The sequence below is a fragment of the Pezoporus wallicus genome, unplaced genomic scaffold (genome assembly GCF_028554395.1).
Source record: "Pezoporus wallicus isolate ANWC-B61680 ecotype Strahan unplaced genomic scaffold, APGP_CSIRO_Pwel_v1 scaffold_2146, whole genome shotgun sequence".
Classification (NCBI taxonomy): Eukaryota; Metazoa; Chordata; class Aves; order Psittaciformes; family Psittacidae; genus Pezoporus; species Pezoporus wallicus.
In genome coordinates this window covers 2,711,684-2,731,581 of record NW_026639769.1, presented here as the reverse complement: position 1 = coordinate 2,731,581, position 19,898 = coordinate 2,711,684, and the positions used below count along the sequence as shown (strand labels likewise).

General features: G+C 41.2%; 1 long non-coding RNA gene across 1 annotated transcript in view; it reads right to left on the bottom strand.

The window, feature by feature from the left end:
- LOC130602833 (uncharacterized) overlaps positions 1-19,898 on the bottom strand; it is a 28,085-nt gene that overhangs the window by 6,795 nt on the left and 1,392 nt on the right. Inside the window, exons 2-3 of the long non-coding RNA XR_008972990.1 lie at positions 13,189-13,396; positions 3,337-3,444 (exon numbers count right to left, since the gene is read on the bottom strand). This is a non-coding gene — a long non-coding RNA (uncharacterized LOC130602833). The remainder of the gene's footprint in view (positions 1-3,336; positions 3,445-13,188; positions 13,397-19,898) is intronic.

Here is a 19,898-nt window from a genome sequence, read left to right as displayed (position 1 = left end):
AGCAAGTAATGAGCGTTTGGAAGGGATTTTTCCAAGGGGGACTTAGCACCACTGTTGCGAGTGGGTGGAAAGGCATCAACAACGAACAAAAACTGAAAGTCTGTCCCAATTATCTGTAAACGTTACATGACCTCGAGTTTCTGGGGGGAGCTGATACCCACCGCTAAGACCAGCCCTGTTGGTTTGTATTCGATTTCAAGCACCATGGAATCAAATCCTCTTGTTCGAGACTTAAAACTGCAGGGTTAAAGCAGCAGAAGGAAGGGATCTCACTGTCGATCTTAACTCTATATTTTGCCTATTTTGTACTAGAGAGATTAATGTTGCATGTTTATGTAAACACCAAATAGAGACACATGCTATGTATTGCTCCTCCGCAGTTATATCTGACATGAGATACCGTGAAATGAGAATTGTTGTGCCTGTAGCTCTTGCTTCTCTGTGATTTTAAAGGACGGTTTGCCAACACGTTGGATCAGAAGTTAAACGAGGAATTGTTTCCCTAGAAACCTGAAAAGGCTATAGCCCATTCTATAGTACTGATAAGAAAGATATTAAAGGGAATGATAAGCCTCCCATGGTGTAGAAATAAATGTGAGACTAAAGAGGGAGAGCCTATGGCAGGCTACCAAAAAAACCTTCTACCACCAAAGCCAGTAAGGAGAAGCTGAAAAACCAGGAGAGAGATCTGCATTTAAGGTTTATTTTGCTTCTTCAACTCAAAATGCATGAGGTCTACCCATAAATATCCTGTTTGGAAAAAGCTGTTGCATGTCAGGGCATAGTCTTCAGATTGTGTCGGTTAAACTTCCTGCAAGATCCAGTTTGCCTACAGGACAACATGGGGTCAGAAGCGGCTTCCAAGGACTTCCCCAGGGAGAGGGGCAGTGAGGCAGTATTGGCAGGGCTGCCCAGTCCCACAGACTTTGCAAACAGCATGAGTTTTTGACAAAGAGAAAAATTAATCAAGACCTTAAACAATGAGCTCAGTTACACAGAGAACTAAAGCATTCCTCAGTTTAGGCTTGTTCCTTAAAACCTAACAATAATAGAGAACTCTGGGATTGTTCGGGATTACTGTAGCGTTCAACCTAAATCTCAAGGTAAATGTTCTCATGTTCTCTGCTCTGGGAGTGTATTGAATAGGCAATAAAACTTCTCCCTGAATAAAGGGTCTTGTGTCTCACAATGTCCCTTTCACCCCCTGCAAGGCTCCCTGCCTGACTCAGCAAGAATGGCAGGACTTGGATATGGAGGGATGTTGACTCCTCATCCACACACCGTGGGTGCACACAGAAACACTGGAAAGCAGGAGCACTTTTCTGAAGTGATTTCCACTGGGATAGCTTCTTTTAAAGCAAGTGGTCTTCACAAGCAGTTCCCAGTGTCCTATGTTCTTGCAGTCATACAACAGGATTTTACACATTACTTATTGGTATCCTTTTTTCTCTCTTTTGTTTGTGTTTGCAGTTTGGTGTTTTGCTAAGGCTTTATTAGGACCCTAACTTGAAACTTGGCTGAAGCAAATGTGCAGCTGCTGGAGAAAGACAGAAAGTAATCCCTGCCAGCACTGAGGTGTGTCTGCTCAGAGCAAAGTGGACTGTACAGACTGAAACAGGGTAGATTTAGATTATTATTGGAAATAAGTTCATCACTATGAAGGGTGGTGAGGCTTTGGCACAGGTTGCCCAGAGAAGCTGTGGCTGCCTCATCCATGGCCAGGCTGGACAGGGCTTGGAGCAACCTGGTCTAGTGGAAGGTGTCCCTGCCGATGGCAGGGGGCTGAAACTGGATGAGCTTTAAGGTCCCTGCCAACCCAAACCATTCTGTGATTCTATGATATCAAACATGCAAGCACATCTGAATTTGACTGCCTTGTACTATTATCTTACCACCTCCAATGCCAGGTCTAGAGACTGAAAACCAACTCCCAGCATTGCTTCTTTGGCCAGAACAGTGTCAGTATTTCAGACCCACCATATATACGTATTTACTTTCTCTTTTTGAACACTGGGACCAGGCACACCAGCGCCCACCTTAGGGGCATATGCACAACAACAGATAACATGCACAGCAGCACTGCACTCTGCCTGAGTATGGAGGGTGGTAAAGCTGCTGCTGTGTTATGCATACCCACTTATGTTTTACAGCTCCCAGCAGCTTGCAGGCAACTTTGAATGTTACTGATCAAAAACCTTCAAGTCCTGATCCTCTTCTCAATTAATGTTATAATTCAGTGTGCAAACTTGGGGTTCCCCTTTCCTTCACACAACAGGAGTTACTGACACAGACAACCGAACTCGTTGCCAAGACTTGGGAAATCTCCTCTACTCTCCACTCAAGGTGACTCAGGCAGCAGCGCTTCTTTTTTACTGATTTAATGATTTTTGTCCCCACTGTGTGCCCATAAAGCACAAACCAGTGCACAAGCAGGAAAGCAATGAAAGCAGGAGGGTTTATTTCCCAGTTGTGTATTCAGAGCTGTACAGAAAAAGGCAGATACACAACCCCCACGATGCAGCCCCCTTTAATCTATCCTTACTCAAACAGTAGTTTATTATGGATCAGTAACTTCTTATAGGTTATGTGCCTGTATTCTTGCTGTCCTTGCCAAGCAGAACTTTACTCCAGTATTAAGCCCAACTGATTTCAACAGGCTCATTTGTGATCTTTTAAAACTCCCCACAAAAATGAGGGATGCAGTGCAGAAGTACCATGTGAAATGTGCTGGCCTGTGTTATGCAGGTTGACAACCAGATAATCACAAAACAGTGTTTGAAAGCTCTGAGTGCTCCTTGTCAGTGAAGGGATTTGTGGATGAGAACTTGCTCTGTGGAAGGGCAGCAAAGAAACTTCACTGAAAAACAGTGAGATGGTAACAGCTTACTGTAACAGGTTTGGGTTTCTTTTTCCCCTGTTGAAGTAAATAGAAGGCTGCTAAATTTCTACTGATCACCTTTTTTGGTGATACAATGCAGGAGGAGATTTGGGAATCTGGGCATACTGGGAAAAGCTATTGCAGAAATTTCATCAGAGTATCTGCTCGTGAAACTTCCACATTTCTCTTTACCATCACCACAGTGACCAGAGTGCAAACCACAGTGACTTCCCAGTGTCTTTTAAAAGCCTTTATTAAAGCTTGGAAAGGTGCCAGATGAGGCGGCTCTGCCTGTAACCAGTCTTACTCAAGGATACTAGCATCATGTGAGATTTTTTATGATGGTGATTCCCACATGGGTGATGCTCCTAAATCCATTTGGGACATATATCAAGCAGCTGGACTGAACGTGCCCCAGTGGCTGAGGTTTTCTGAAGAACAGAGGACAGGCTGTACACATGTGCAGCACAGCATGCAGGTTCTACAGTCATGCAGGATGTCTTGACATGCAGGAAGTGGTCACGGAGATTGTCCACTGAGATTCTGGCTGCCACACTTCTGGAAATCTTTAGCAAACAGAAAGAACCAGAGAAAAGCAGGGGACGTATGGGAGCTCTGAGTCCATCTGTAATTGCTAGCACTTTCAGGCACTCTGACACACACCCCCACATCCTCCAAATTACCCTCCTATTCTCATTACCTTTAATAAGCAGGAAGAACCAAATTTGAGTGTCCTGGGAGGATTACGTGTGCTTTCTCACACTCACACAGGTTTCTCTACCTTCACCTGGAAAGATGACTAATTTACTCCATGCTATGTGTAATGTCTGTGCACACAAGCTGGGAATGCTGCTCCTCACAACCCTACAAATTGGGCATATTTCCAGAACTTCTTTCTCAGGTTTCTGCCACAGATTTCTATGCCCCTGGTTTAGGTTTCTCTCTGCCCACGCCATACCTGCCTTAAGGGTGCCTCAAAGGCTTACAGTAGCCAACTGCCACAGAAAGAAGAAATTAATGTCTTCAGAGCAACACCCCATGACTTGAAGCAGGTCCCATTGTGCACAAGCCAGTTGTAAGGTTAGCTGTCCTTGCTCCCTGCTCCTGCAGCCTGATATCCCTAGCTACCAGCTAGGAGAGATGTCAGCTGGGGCAATGCCAGTACTTTCCTGCATGTCTTCACTGGTCCTTTAGCTCAGCAGATGCAGTTCTCTTGGTGCACTTTCATAAATGCTGTGATTTATTTGATGCGCAGATTGGCACATTTATGCACTTACAACATGTAGTAAACCTCAGGCCTGGTGTGTGTGTACTTTATGCATTTATGTAATTAAACATTTAGGGATAATTACTCTAATTGCCTAACTTGACTTGTTAAGCTTCCAATTCTGAAGATAAAATCCATTTACCTAAAGAAGCTCCATCTTATAGACCCCTCTTTCATATTAGTCTTTTATAGGGCTTTGCCATCCCCCCTTTCCCACACCATGGCTCCTTACATTAGAGGTAGGCAGTGACTCGGGCTGCTTAATCCTCAGAGCTAGATGCACATGTCACAGGCAGTCTGCAGTAAGGTCTGTTTGCTTGCACAGTCCCACAATTCCTAACAGGTCAATAAGCCAGCTGTAGTTTGGCATGGTGTCCCTTTCTCCCTCCCTCCATCCCCACTCACAACCAGCACAGGCTGAAGAACCCTATAAGGTCTGGTTAAGCAATATGCATAGCTGCATACGTGTATGAGCTAATCCCTCCATGTTTGCAAAACTCCCTGATCTGTGCATTCACAGATGAATCTACAACTGAGAAAGCACTATGGAATGAGCACAAAGCTGCAAAGATCTTGGCATTGTAAAAACCAAGCCTCCAGCATACGAGTCGTAACTTTGCATTTTGACTACGTAGATAAGAACATGCCACCCATTCTATTACTATTTACAAAGGCTCTGGTTTAATCATTGATGTGCTGAGAGGAGGTATGCCTTCATTCTTCACTGCCTGAGCTGAGATGAAGGGTCCTGAAGGAATGGAGCTGTTGTAATCATTTGCCAACTGCTCTCAGCCTTTCTTAAGAGGCAGACTTTCACGTGTTGATCATGTGCTGTCTTGAATCTGCCTCACCTACAGCCTTTTGCTTGATTTTCTGCTTTCCCAAATTGTGTGTCTTTCCCAGTTCTTTCCAACAGATGCAGAAATTACCCTCAAAAAAAGCAACCATGGGAATCCAGAAAAGAGCTACAGCTAACCAAAGCTATTCCTTAGCGCTACAAACACATTAAGTTGTGCTTTAAAGCAATGACATAATGAAGATTAAAGTAAATAATGCAGATGCTTTATAGGCTTTCTTCTCTTTCTGGGCTGCGGACAGTAGTAACTCCTCCATTTATTTGGACAGGTGAAAAGCAAAATGGGGCAAACTCATTCATCCTTGTTTAATTCTCTGAAATAGCTCTAAATGAGATTTTGTAGTTTACACTGCATATATAGAACAGGCAATGATCCAACATAAAGTTTTGTAGTACTGTCCTTTGGAAAAAGTATTTAATATGTCTGTGGATTTCCTGTTTGTGTGTAATACACATTCTAGGCTCCCATGAGTAATAACAAACAGCCTTCATAGTATGCCACAGCACACTGGTCCAGTATGAGAACAAATCTTTCTTCGGAACTCAGAGCCTCCTGCTTCTGCTTGGAAGCATTTCTCTATACCACTAGGTGGCTTTTCCAGCCGGTACTTTTTCTTTCTTTCTTCGAGGTCACTACAAGTACAATGAATCTGCTCTTAAGTGCAGCAATTAAACTGGTGGAGAAGAAAGCTAATCCTTCAGCAGCTGAACTCTTAAATTCCCCATACTTTTACAGTGAAATATCTTTATCCTTCTAATGTTAGTTTCTAGTTAGTTACAGCTAGCTAGCTTACTTCTAGATTTTGAGTAGCGTATTTGCTCAGATATGTTTCTGTATAGGTATGAAACTTTGCAAACTACTAGTGTGTCTGATTTTGTGATAGACACTTTTGTAATTTATCAGAATAAACCAATTAATAACCCAGAAACAGGATGTGTACTATTTAATGAAATGCATTGTCTCACTCACCATGGTCTCAGGGTTTGCCTTTTCAGATATTTAACTCTGGTTTTTAACTTCACTTAAACCTTTTAACTACAGATCTTTACTCACACCTAAACACTGCAAATATCTGGCTATTGACAGTATCTTTTTCAAGGAGCACTCAATGTCTAAAAAGAGAAAAGCCCTGAGGGGCTCATTGACTAGAGTGCAGAAGAGTGTGGGGGGAAGGATGAGGGTCATAAATCCACAGCTGTGTTAAAAAAGACCAACCACCCCCCTAGTTTTTCTTTAAGTTTGGCCATGTTCAGTAACAAGTGTTTTATTGGAAGTAAAATATAGCTGGGTTGAGTAGACACAGACCTCAGAGATATTAAGTTTGGCAGGTGAGCTCAGGATTTGCCTTTTTCATTCATTTCAGACATTTTTTCCTTTCATATAGTTAACTCTTATTTTCCATTACAAACATGGCTAGAGAGAAACCACAAACCTCTCTCCTGCCAAGTCCCCTTCAGTGGTATGAAAAGCTGCACCAACAGCTCTTTCAGGCAGAACACAGTAACACACGAGATAAACACACAAATTTTAGGGGGACTAATCCTGAAACTAATTTTACACACATCAGATAAGATTTCAAAGATGAAAGCCAGTTGCTGATGAAAAAGCTGGAGAAAGTTCCTGCTTTAGGAAACAGCAGAGCTGCATTTGAACTTGATTACCTCTAACAGCTGGTTCCCACCTGCAGATAATCAGCAAAGATGGACCCAGGCTGGCAAGAGGCTGAGAAAAATGCACTGGGAGCTGCTCTGTTTTGATGCAGCACTACTTGCTCTGGGTTGCCATGTGCTGATGTGCACTGTTTTGATCCAAGTCTCTGCCCTGATTGTAGCAGACAGCTTTTTACACCAACTGGTTTTCAATGCACAGCTTTCCCAGAGGCCCTGGACTAACAGCAGATTTCTGGGGGAAGTAGAGGATAATAATGAAATTTATTACAGCAAACTGGCACTTAGTAAAACGGCAGTAATATAGCTCAATAAATAAAGCAATTGAGAATACATTTGTTTTCATTATACAAGCACTTTCACGCAGCCTTTACATAGTGTAACAGCCCATGGTATAACCCACTCAGACTCAAGTGAGCTCTGTCCAAGCAGCGAGCTTAAAAGCCATGTTACCACATTAGGTTGGTGCTGATTCAAAATCAATGTAATCGGCTCCTAGGGGCTTTTCTACTGGGGCTCAGCACCACATGAATGCAGGCACACAGCTTTTGGTGAGCATGGAGCACAGGTAAAAGCCACCTGCAGTATCCCAGTGTGTGCCACACTGACATACCCTGACCTACCTGCAGTATTCCATGTAGGTGTGCATGTCCAGACTGACCAGTTACTGACAGACTGTCCAGTTACAGTAATCGTAACAAAAAAAAAGTTCTGATTTGTCATGCTCAAGTCCTTTCATCATAATCCATGCTTTTGCTTTGGCCCAGCATAGCTTAAAGCACCTGCACAGCATGAAATATAACCCTGCCAGTCAGTGCTGGCAGTATTTCACTACCAGTGAGTGCCGCAGTATGTGACTAAAAGGCACAGGACAACTGGGAAAGCTCAGGACAACCTCTGATCTCTTGGCTGTCCCTCAAGGTGTATTATCTCTGCAAACATGTGCTTCCCTTAATCTCTATATAATCTTTTCCCAGACAGAGTAATTAAAAAACAGTTCCATGTCCCTCTCCCTGGGTAAGCATTTTGCAGCCTCCCCTCCTCATGCCAACATCTGTAAATTTTGCCCTGTGATGTTTTTTTTAAATCAAACTTTGTACTCTTCTGCCAGCTCTGCTCTTTATACAAAACTTTTTTTCAGGTGAAACACTCTCTTGTCCCTTCTCCACCTCATGGAGCTTTATTTACATGCCCAACAGTCCTTGTGGAAGCAAACTCCGATCCCAGTCCTGCACGCTTTTCAAACGCTTCCTTCCATGAATTCCTACCAACTCTTCTTATGTCACTGTGCCCACAAGCTGGAGCAGACAGCTGTGGCACAGGAGCAGTGCGAGCCTGGTTTCTGTGCCAGGGCTGCTTCCTGACCTGCTGCAGGTCTGGGGGCACAAAGGGGTTTCTGTGTGATACCTGTCACTTAGTACAAGCCCTGGCAGAGACATCACCCAGATGGGAACAGCAAAGTAACAGCCTGGGGCTGCTGTGGGAGGCAGCTGGACACCTCTCCCAGCCTTGCCAGCCACTGAGGCCAAGGCCACCTCCTGCCCACAAAGGCCCTAAACCTTCTCCCCAGCCCTTGGAGATATCCACTACAGAGGCTGTGGCTCTTGGTCATGGGAATACTTCATATGCTTTATGTAGGTCAGTATTTCTATTAGATATGCCTCTGGAAAGCTTCTCCTCTCTTATCATCTTCAGAATTATTTTATTCTATTCTATATTTTTATGCCTTTGTGAAACAGTTTTATGCTAAACATGGGAAACATGGGTGCTGTGGTGTGATGTTTTTTACTGCTTTGGTATAGTTAGAAGGACATGTAAAGGACTTTGAAATCGATTTTCCAGCACAACAAACAAATGTTATTATAATCCTATATTCTCAATAATTTTCTTTTGAGTATAGCTAAACCATATGGAGAAGAGTGTGAAAACACCTTTTGAAAAGAACAGATTTTTTTTTATCAAGGACTGTGCTTATACCTCATATTTTAATTTGTAACGATAATTTAAAAACAGTGGATTCAATGTAATAGTATTTTTCTACATGGATACCACGGTTCCTGCATCTGAAAGGCTATGTGAAAATTATTCACAAATGCAGGTATTCATTGATAGCAGCTTTTCTGGCACTTTTCATCAGATGATCTGCAAAGGAAAAGAGTGTCCTTATTTCCTTCTTACTGGTACAGAAGCACAGTTTGGAAAAAGGGCTTGCTACAGTTTATGCCTGCTAACAAGATAATGGCTTGCAGAGGTGTTGAAGATATTTGCTTCCCTTTGACTTTATTTGCCATTGAGAGCCCTGGAGGCCCATTAAGCAACTATTTCAACACCAAGAAAGGAAGTTACATCTTAATTCTGTTTGCAGTAGTCGCACAGGTTTCTTAAAACTCATTCAAAAGATTTTACGACCTTGCCAAGATTCAGGTATGTCCAATTTTCAGCAATGAGTGCAACCCACATGACTCCAAAGAGATGTGTGAGCATAATGCATAAGGATAAATCCTTGCAGAATCACAGCACCGGTCGGTATCTTCGCTGGAAATTAAACTTCTCATAGTATAATAGAATGGTTTAAGTTGGAAGGGACCTGAAAGCTCATTCAGTTCCAGCACCCTGCCATGGGCAGGGATACCTTGTACTACAGCAGGTTGCCTAAAGCCCCATCTAATCTGGCCTTGAACACTGCCAGGGATGTGGCAACCACAGCTTCTCTGGGCAACCTGTGCCAGTGCCTCACTACCCTCACAATAAAGAACTTCTTCCTAATATCAAATCTAAATTTCCCCTCTGTCAGCTTAAAGCCATTCCCCCTTGTCCTGTCACTACATGCCCTTGTAAAAAGACCCTCTCCAGATGGTGAGGTATTACAAAGAGGTATTTTTTGTAAGTACACATTTGGGAGCCTGGTGTGGCTGCTTTAATTCAGAGCTCACTTCATGCTGAAAGCCTACAAAGACTGCCTTGTAAGAAATAAGAAATAACCCTTAAAAGGTGGCATTTTCTAAGTTTTTCTTTTTTTCTTTTTTTTTTTTTTAATGCCACCCAGGTTCATGCATACAGGCTTCCCCCAGCTCTGCATGAAAAGAGTAGTTATATTAGTAATTGTGGCAAAAAGGCAGCTGAAACCAGAAGGCTGTAAATGCCTATTTATACAAACGTTTTAAACTTCAGGCTTTAAACCATTTAAGCCAAATATATAAATCAAGCCAGATTTGTTGAACACATGGCGCAGTGATACAGATCATAAAACTTAGCTAGGTTTATACAGAAATCTGATCTGAGCTTCACATTTCTGTTTTATGCTGGCTTCAGGTTTTCTTGCAAGTATTTTGCATGCCCTAACAAATGCAACTGCGTTTTAGTTTTCACACTGTCAGGATCCTTTGTAAATCAACACACTGCAACCTCTTCAGGCACTCCGAGGGGTTTGATGACCATCTTCAGGGTCAGCTCTGTAACCTCTGTCCCTTGAAGGGACAAGATCGCAGGGAAAAGAGCTGTGAGAAGTCTCTTCCAGGCCGTTCTATGCCTGTCCTTTTGTCATATCCTGTCTTTGCTTCCTTGACTTGCCTTCCTGGCTTGAACATGGCCATACCTCCTTGTAGCTTTGCAGCTGCCATCACTAGGGCTCCTCTGCTCAGTTTGTTGGCGTGCTGCAAGACTGCACCTCAACAGAGACCAAGCTCGTATTAAGAGCCTGACGTGGCTTTTCCAAGCACTTGTTTTAAAAATCAAACCAGCTTGTTACGTTGCAGGAAGAAACTACATCATCTTCATTAAAAATCTTGCAGGCAGTTGTCATTTAGCTAAACAATATGTTCTGTCACTTCAGCAAAGTCCTGTTGGCCAGGATTCCCCTGAACATGATATGCAACAGATTTAGATGGACAGCCTCTTGCACCATCTAGGTGCCAGAAGTCCTGGTCTCATTATAGTCGTGGTTGGAGGGTGGTGATTTTGTTGACCTAAGAAGGTGTTCCTATTAAATCTGCACCTGAAACAGGGCTGTTAGTAATTGCTATACTGCGTTTGTCTTGTTCTCTCCATTACTCTTTGGACACAACACTGAGCAAGCCACTGCTAGCATGAACGCCAGATCTTGCGAACTCAGAGGCTGGAAATTTCTCTAGGACAAAAGCTCTATTTACATACACAGAAACCTGCAATTCTATCTATGAAGCTTTGCCATTTTAGTTATACTTTGTTTATGATTTGGTTGTATAAATGATATTGGATAATTATACTCATCCAAAGACATATGTCCTCAAGCAAGTGGGTCACTTTGTGTCTCCAGTTTCTTAATGAAATCGAAGTTCACTAGGAAAAATGGGGAAGAGTTCTGTCCTAGGTAGGACTTATAAACCATATCCTCCAAACAAATGACTCTGCTAAAGGAGTGATTCTGTCTGGACTATTTTTTTTTTTTTCCAGAACAAATCCAATTTTGCCCTTGTTACTGTCATTGTCACGACCCTGTCAGTACCCTCCTTCAGCTGCCACTGAGAAAACCACATTAAGATGCAGCAATATGACCCTGGTATTATAATATGACCAGAAGTGTGAGCAGTCCACCAGTGCTGGTAGGATTAAAGACTAGGACAGAAACGGCTGCACAGTTTGCGGTTGCAAAAGCTCTGCCCTACACACTATGACACAAAAACAAAGAGGGTTTTGAGGGTCTTCCTGACTCTACACATGGGTTAAGTATTGGCCAAACAAAGCGGCATATAAAAAAGGTGTACATGCATACGTATATGTCTCTATCTAGATATACAGAGGTGGAGAGCAGGACAGTCATGAGGCAAAACCACATTAGAGAAAGTGAGCATATACAGCCTACAAGAAATCAGGAGAAGAAACATCTGATTAGCCAGAAAAACTGCAAAATTTGGGATGAGTGTGACAACTCCAGCTCCTTCATGAATAGTGTTCTGTCTTCCTTTGTTCTCTGACCCAGCTGGTTTTAAAAGCCCCTTCATCAGCAGTATGTAGTTTCTAACACAATAAAGGTGCAAAACTAAACAATCTTTAGAACACTCAGGCTCTTCGCTCTTCACTGATAAATCTACACTGCAAGTTGCTCCAGTCCTGTTTAGTTATGAACATATTTTTTTTCTCTAAAATACAGTGGTCAAAAAAAATCTGCAGTCTTCCACTGCCTCCAAATATTAATAACTTATTTAAAAAATACTTCTCTTACTATATATTGTATTTTATTGCTTGCTTTTCAGCAGACACAGCAGATCACAAGGATATATCACAAGATGTATGGGCAAACTAAAACAGAACTCCTGCAACTTAAAGTTATGCTTTAAGCATGCTTGCACCACAGCTCTGTGAATCAGCAGTCTTGTGTTCTTGGCCAACTTCTACCATTTACATATCCTGACTCCAAATCTACATCTGCTTAACTTCTGTCACATGACTAACCTCACTAAACTCCAAGAGCAGGACTCAGGCGACCTCCAATACAAGTATTGCAACTTCCAACACCTGGCAATTCAGATCGCCTAATCAAGTGCCTCTGCTCCCTTTCGAGCCAAAGCAGTTAAGCTCCATCAAATGTAGATATCCTACATCCCAATCACCAAACTGTAAGTCATGTAAAGCCTTGCTGGATCTCTTTCTAGCCCCCTGTGTTTTACAGCCAACAGTGTAAATTCAGGAGGAGGGATGAAAGACGCAATGCCCTGGATTCTGTCATAACCTGGCGGCTACAGCAGCCTTCTGAGTCATGAGTGGGTTGCATCCTATCAGGCCAAGGTGAAACTGAAGTAAGATTTCCCACTCCCTAGATGACTACATTTATTAAGCTATTATGGGAAGGATAAGCTCTAGTGCTTCTTTCTTCATCCTTTCCACAGAACCCTGTGGCTTCTCTGTGAACAAGGCTGAAGTCAGCTCTACAAGGCTCCGAGTGTCCATAACATAATAAGCTCCTCCAGGGATTCAGCTGGAACATAGGTATGTCTTTGCTGTCCTTGACCAGGGCAGGATTCAGACAAGAGCCTGGCCCCACCTGTCACTGCTGCCTGTGCAGCCATGGGCATTCCAGTTTAGTGACCTGGAGAACTGCCAGGACAAATGAGTAGGTAGTAGGAACTTTTACATACCTGTAGGGTCAGACAGTTGCCACAGTGGGCGATTTTTATAGGTAGTTTTCTTTAACTTGGCCAAATGAATCCATTTCTGGTGCCCAAAGTAAGTACTGTAGAACTTATTCATCATGAAAATGCACTTATTTAAGGACCTGGATGACTGAGGGCAAGTCATATAACCCCTATCTATTTTAACTCACCACCCTAAAATTTTAATTACTACTTCATGTTGATACTTTAAGGGTTAATTTACATTTGAGGGAATATCACAGACACATAACTCTGAGCACTTTCTGTGTAATTAAGAAAAGCAGCAATGTTCATGCTACCCTGAAAGCAAGAGCCTGTAGAACGACTGGTTACATTCAAAATACTTGCCATACAGGTTCTGAATTGCTCTGGGATGCATAGGTTGCATTACCTTGAAAAGGGTGCAGCAGTAAGGCAAGCAAGGTATTCTGAGTATCATCATGTGTGTTGAGCACACCTGGCCTTTTCTGAAGAACCTTCCCAGGACTGGGAGCACTTAATATCTCAAAGATGGAAGACTGAGGGAGGTGGCTCATTGGCATTTTCAGCAGATTGAATGAAGGAGGCTCTTGGTGGTGTTGTGAATGTTCTCAATACACCTGCAACAAACAATACCATAGTGAAAATGAATTAATATTGGCTATCACATTGTTAAAGGAGCTTAGAAAGGTCCTTTCTCAGGACAAAGCTCTGACCACTTGGCATTTACATCAAAAGTGGGCATCCTATCCTGTAAGAAAGTGAGATCTACCCAATTATTAATAAAAGTACTTGTAACTGACTACCATGAGGAGATCCTATATCACACATAATTCAAGGTATCTCACTTTTAGTCATGCCTGAGGTGTGGGATTGAGTTTCACAGCCATCCTCACATTTGGTTTGTTATCAGCTAACTCCAAACAGCTCTCTCGTCAGCCTGTAGACTTCCTGTTCTGTCTGTCAAGGCATCTGCCTTCTCCATTGAATTGCAGGAAGAGTGTAAGGGACTCTAGATTATAGTCTGAATGTTAGGGGTTACAATACTGCAGTGCTAAACATGCTCACACATATCTTTTTTATTGGCTGCAGATCAAATCTTCAAATACGGATGACCTCATGTATAATAACAGCTATCGCTGCAAATGGCGCTGCTGAAACCCAAGAGAATTCCTAATTAGTGTAAATTATGAACATATTCCCCAAACTGTGGCTTCTTTTCCACCTTTGAATGGAAAATGAACAAATGTCAGAAAGAAGCCTAAGGAAGCTTTCACTCTTCCTCCTCTAATGATGAATAACTTGAACATGAACTGGCTTGATTTCATAGACTTGGCAATTTGGGGTTTTTCAAGGAAAAAAAGTCCAGAACTGATTAAAACATGCATCTGGCATGTTAAGGCAAATTCCTATCTGCTGTATATCTTATACTTTGTATCCTGATTTTCTCATCATATCGAATCTGGCTTCCCTAATGATTCATTTGGTATGTACATGCCTTGCCTAGTTTCCTGCCCATGAGCTTTTGAGCCTGATGGTAGGATTTGAACATGTTTCCTTTCTCTGCCTCTCATGTTCCAGGATGCCACGTGGTAAACTCTCTGTATCCGCTAATCAGGTTGATTCCCATTATTTCCTTCCCTTGGGTCTAGTGTGGGGTGCACCCCTTTGAGAAGTTCAAGTAATCAGAACAGGTTTAGCCTCTTGAAAAGCTGCTTTTTCTTTTTCTTCATGAAGCTGTAACTCCTAGGATGTGATCACTTGTCTCTGATGGGAGTCCTGCCCCCACCCCAACTCTTCAGTGCCCTGTGGAGAGGCTTGTTCTCATCCTTGGACTGGGGATATGCTCTTTAAACTGGCCCATCAGCAAGCAGGTTCTGCCTCTGGGGAACTGGGAGCTGGGATCCCTGCTGCTCTTGGCATGTTCCAACAAGAAGCTTCCTGCTGGTGAGAGTTCTCAGCAGTTGTTTGCCCTGGCAGCACAGCTGGCTTGCAGACACTGATGTAACTCCTACTCTTGCACACAAAATTTGATCCAATATGCAGTAATTGCAGTTAATGCAAGTCAGCATGAAAGAACTTACTCATTTCTTAAAGGACAAATATCTTTTAAGGGATCTGCAGAAATTACAGTGATAAAAAGGCTGCAAGTATTGTATAAGCACAAAAGTTCAGATGATGTGGGGAAGAAGGAACCCTCTAATTCTGGTCTTTAGGTTGATAAAGAGTTATGCACAAATTTTTTTTTTTTAATTCTACCCTTCCTCTGCTGTCTTGCTAGTAATAAAATATAGCTATAAAATAATACAGGGATGGTACCCAAAGAGGTGCATGCATCTGGTTAATAACATGTCTCTTCCATAGACAAGTGGTGTGAATAATCAAGCAGAGCATGGGAATGAAGGTACAGTCAGCTATTCCAAGCAAAAGCAAGCAATTATACAATTTAATTCCTGGTAGACAGAGCAAACAAACCGTACCCACCCACAAAGCAACCAACCTCTCCCTCCACCTTCCAAAATTCAGTTGCTTTCAATTCCAAATCCTGGCATGAGGAGGCAAAAAGACAAAGGGTTTGTAATTGCTTTAGGATTTGTTAGTCACTTTGAGACATCATGGGGAAAAAAACCTCAATTTTCTCACCATACAGACAGTAGATTACAAAATTTAAAAATTAAAATTACAGGAACCTGGAAAACGGAATAAATGGAAGTATATTGAAACTGTTACCAAATCTGTATCTCATTCCTAGGTGAAAAGTGACAGGGGTGACAATTACACATTCCACTCCTTTATAGAGTTGTTCTGAGGAGGTGTCAATTAATGACTGTAAAATACTCTCATGCTATAACTGAGGACATGTAATAATTTAAGATAATGTCAAAATCAGAATAATCTCCTTTTTAACACAATAGAAACACTCCTTAAATAATGTCACCCTATCTATGTTTGAAATGGCATGGGACATGGTTAAACAGATGGATTTAAGTTCAGAGAAGAATGATAAGATTGCAACAACTGCATTCCTAGAATGACTTTACAGAGGAGACCCTACGGCTGCAGTCTCTTTTATTACTTATTTTTAACTTTTTACTTATTATTTGCTATAACAAATAACAACATTGTACACCTTGCATCTGCATACAATTACCTAGTCACTAAAATTCTGTGCCTTTCCAAGATTATGTGCCAATATAAACACCTAGAGAAAAAAAGAAAACCCAACCCAAGCAGCTGGGCAGATTCAGTAATGATGGGCATACTCAGCCCTCATCTGAATGAGGCGACAGTATAAGAAGTGTCTTGTGACATGAGAATATGTGCTGCTGTGCAACTCCATGCTAAAATAGCAACACAGCAAAGCCACCTGATTCCATTCCCTGGAAATCCAGGCTTGTAACTCTGAAGCCAAACATCCACCATTTAAAAAAAGCCTGTATTTTTTGCTTTTGTTGCTTACAGTGCTATTGCTAAGTTAATATTGTTTGGGCTTTCATGTTCACTTTGTCTGATCTGCCACCGGATCAGATTTCCGAGGTATCCAGTGACCTTTCCCTATCATATCCAAATGCTACAGCAATTTAATAGTGCGTGAACAGTTTAGCAAATTTTCAGAATAATACAAAGTTTTATAAAAACAAAAAATAAACCACTTATATATGGAACTTTGACATCATCCTACAGAAATAAATACATAACCAGGCAAAACTGAAATCAGGGGATTGCAGCAAGTCATTGAACTTACTTTTATTGCAGTCGGTAAAGTTTTTAGTATAGCAATCAGAATACCAAAGAGACAAGAACCAAGCCTCATTCTTTCCAAAGTCTTTAACTTTTTTTACCCATGGAGACTTAACATATTTGTTAGACCTATCTAAGAGAAGTGATACATTGGTTCATTATTTACATGTTTACTAATGATAGCTTTTCCAATAGAACTTAAAATAATTCTGCTCTCACTGGATTTACATTCATTTACATTCAAAACAATCTAAAATGAAGCCTTCCTCTGACTCTAGGCACTTTAACATCATTAATAATATAATAAAATCCTAGCAGCATTAGAATAATTATTTCAACAGGAAACTAGCCATTCAGACCTCTACTGATACTCCTTCCATCCTTCATCACTCTGGAAAATAATTTCATTTCTCCTTCACAAAATGGTATCAAACAGATGTCTTTTGCACAAAAAGATGACCTGATTCAAGCTACTGCAGATGATGACAGAAAATAAGTCCCACAGTCCTAGAGAATGTCCTGCCACCTGCTCCTTCAGTTATATTAGGAGAGGAAAACAACTGACTGCTGATGACTCAAACTGGTCTCCAATTGTTTAAAGCTTTGCAAGGCAAAACCAGTACCTTAAATACACTCAGTAAACAGTGGTCATCCAAATAGATGCCAAGCAAGATGTTCTGCTTCAAAGATGAACTCCTGGTTCTGCTCTTGTCACTTGGGCAGGATGGTCACAGCAGCAGCTGCAAGCTTGATGTATTCTGTACACCTCATTTGCCATTGATTCCCTCAGCTGTCATGTCAAATTCTTACAGCCTGTGGGAATGTGGCTGTGATTAGGCTGTTTTGCCAGGCAACCCTGAAAATGCATGCGTTATGGATGTCACGCTCAGATGGCAGCACTTGTGCAGTAACCTGAAATGTATTCAGAACATCTTTGGGGCCAGCTATTGCAGACAGGACAAAGAAACACATTTTCTGGAAAAGTTCCATTATCAGGTGCACTCCACACTGTTCTTGGAGTGCCCACTGCAATCGCTTCTTAGCTTAAATGTGCAAAGGTGATTTAAAAGCTCCTTCAGTAGTATAGGTTGCATAATTTTCACACTAACAGTTCAAAGTCAAACTAAACAAGTTTCAACCACACACAAAAAAACTTTCTGCTTTTCAAGTTCCCAAGTACATACCAGAAAGACATCTCACTTCATCATTTGTAATCACTGCATTTTTTTCCCCTGTACAGTTATTCAGATCTCGTTCCAGAATTCATCATCAAGTTAATTAACAGATTTCAGTGGTTCTGTGTTTAAGGGGAGATTGTTTGTGGCTTGACTCTGGGAAAATGGCACAAAAGAAGGCAGCAGCTTGTTTTTCAGCTCCTGTCTTTGCATTTTCTGCTCAAGAGCCAGGGAAGCACGTAAATTAGGAAACACATGTTCCTCACAGGATTAGTGTTGCTCATTTCTCAGAGAAGGCAGAGAAATGACAACATATCTTACGTTCTTGAGATAGAAAAATTGATCATGTACCATTTCCAGGGTGTTTTTTTCATGTTTCTCTGCCAAGCTGATGATCTGAAATCTTACTTACATTTCATTCATCCCTCTTCCAGTAATAGCTGCTCCTCCATTGATAATTGTTTATTATAATGCCTCAAGGGAGGTTAAGGATGTAGGATGCAAACATATGCAACATACAAATATACATATTGTAGAATATAGGAAATTTATCAGGATTCATTTGGTGCATTGTTATCTGAGCACTCTGGGTAATATTTCTCCAAGAAATATTTTATAATGTGAACATCAATTATGTAAAATTGCCTCAAGGCCAAGAGAATCAGAATGCACCAAATGAATTACTTCTAAGGACCCATTCCTTCAGAAGTTTAAATTAAAAAGCAGATAAATTTTTCCAAATAATCCCCAAAGTGTTAATTTAGGAAGCAAAAGGTCAAAACCTTTAGATACTGTCTTAGTAAGTGCATTCTGCTGCCAAAAGCTTAATTTAGATCAGCTTTTTTACAGCACATAAATATTTTAAGGCAAAATAAAAATTTATTTTAATGCTCACGGTTATTAAGAAAATGTCTGCTTCTGGCATTTAAAATTTAAACCATGATGGTCCCATTAGATTAACCTGACACTATGTATACCATGGACCATCAGATTTCAAACTGTATTCATTCAACAGATAAAATATAATTTCTGCTCAGCTAAAAATAATTTTCAGAAATACATCTTATCTTTAAGAGAAGACATAAAACGATAGAAAATATGCAGCTTCTCTTGGGAATGAGTTCTGGTGTAAAAATGTGTGGTTTATTTCCTATTTGAGTTTGTCTGGCTTTTGCCTCTGGCCATTACTTCTTATTATGCCTCTCTTCAATAGATTAAAGAGCCCTTTAATATCCTGGATTTTCCCCCAGGAATATTCCTATACACTACAATTAAATCACCTCCCAGTCCACTTTGAGATAAATTTTAACAGCCTGAGCGCTTAAAACCTCCCAGTGTAATGCATTTTCTCTAACCATCAGAACATTTTGCTTCAGTCTTTCTTATTTTCCAGCATGCTTCTTAAAATCTGAAAACTGGAACTGTATGCACTATCCCGTGGATGACATTTTTGAGGCCAAACATGAGAGGTAAAATAAAGATTTTTTTTATTCCTTTGTTTATATATTGATTAATCCTTTTCTGCCATAGCCGCATACAAGACAGCCCTTATCTGATTGCTTGCTTATTCTGACCCCTAAATCCTTCTCAAAGTCATTACCTTCCCAGGCTACAGTCTTTTATTCTCCAGTTACAGCCTCCACAGTTTCTGAAGAGACAACTTTATAGTTTGCCGGATTAAAATAGTGACATTTGAATGGGCTGCTTGTACCGACCATTCTGATCATTGGCCCACCTTCACCATTATTTATGACTCCATTAATCCTGCAGTTCAATTCTTGCAGCAGCAGGTTCAGACCTGCTTCCAGATCATTGCTAAAATATAGTACAACATAGAACCTACTCCTGGAACGTCTTCAGACACCGTTTCTTTCAACTAAGCTCTTCCTCTTCTTGAGATCTGGCAGCAAATTCCATTTACATGGTTGACTGGCACTGCATGCACCCAATGCTAGTAACAGTATCATGAAGCACTAAGTCTGAGTCAAGTACCTCTTCAGAACAGTGTTAACATCTGTTTTTACGAAAATACTGTGTAGACTTATGTTATATTCTTTAATTTCAACTTTTAATTATTTAAGTTCTATATCAGATGTTCTATTTTGGTTAGGATAGCTATTAAGCTAACCAGTCATTTGGGTCATATAGCTCACTCTTTTTAAAACAGCAGCATCAGAGAGCGCTGGTGACTGAAGCTTTCATTTCT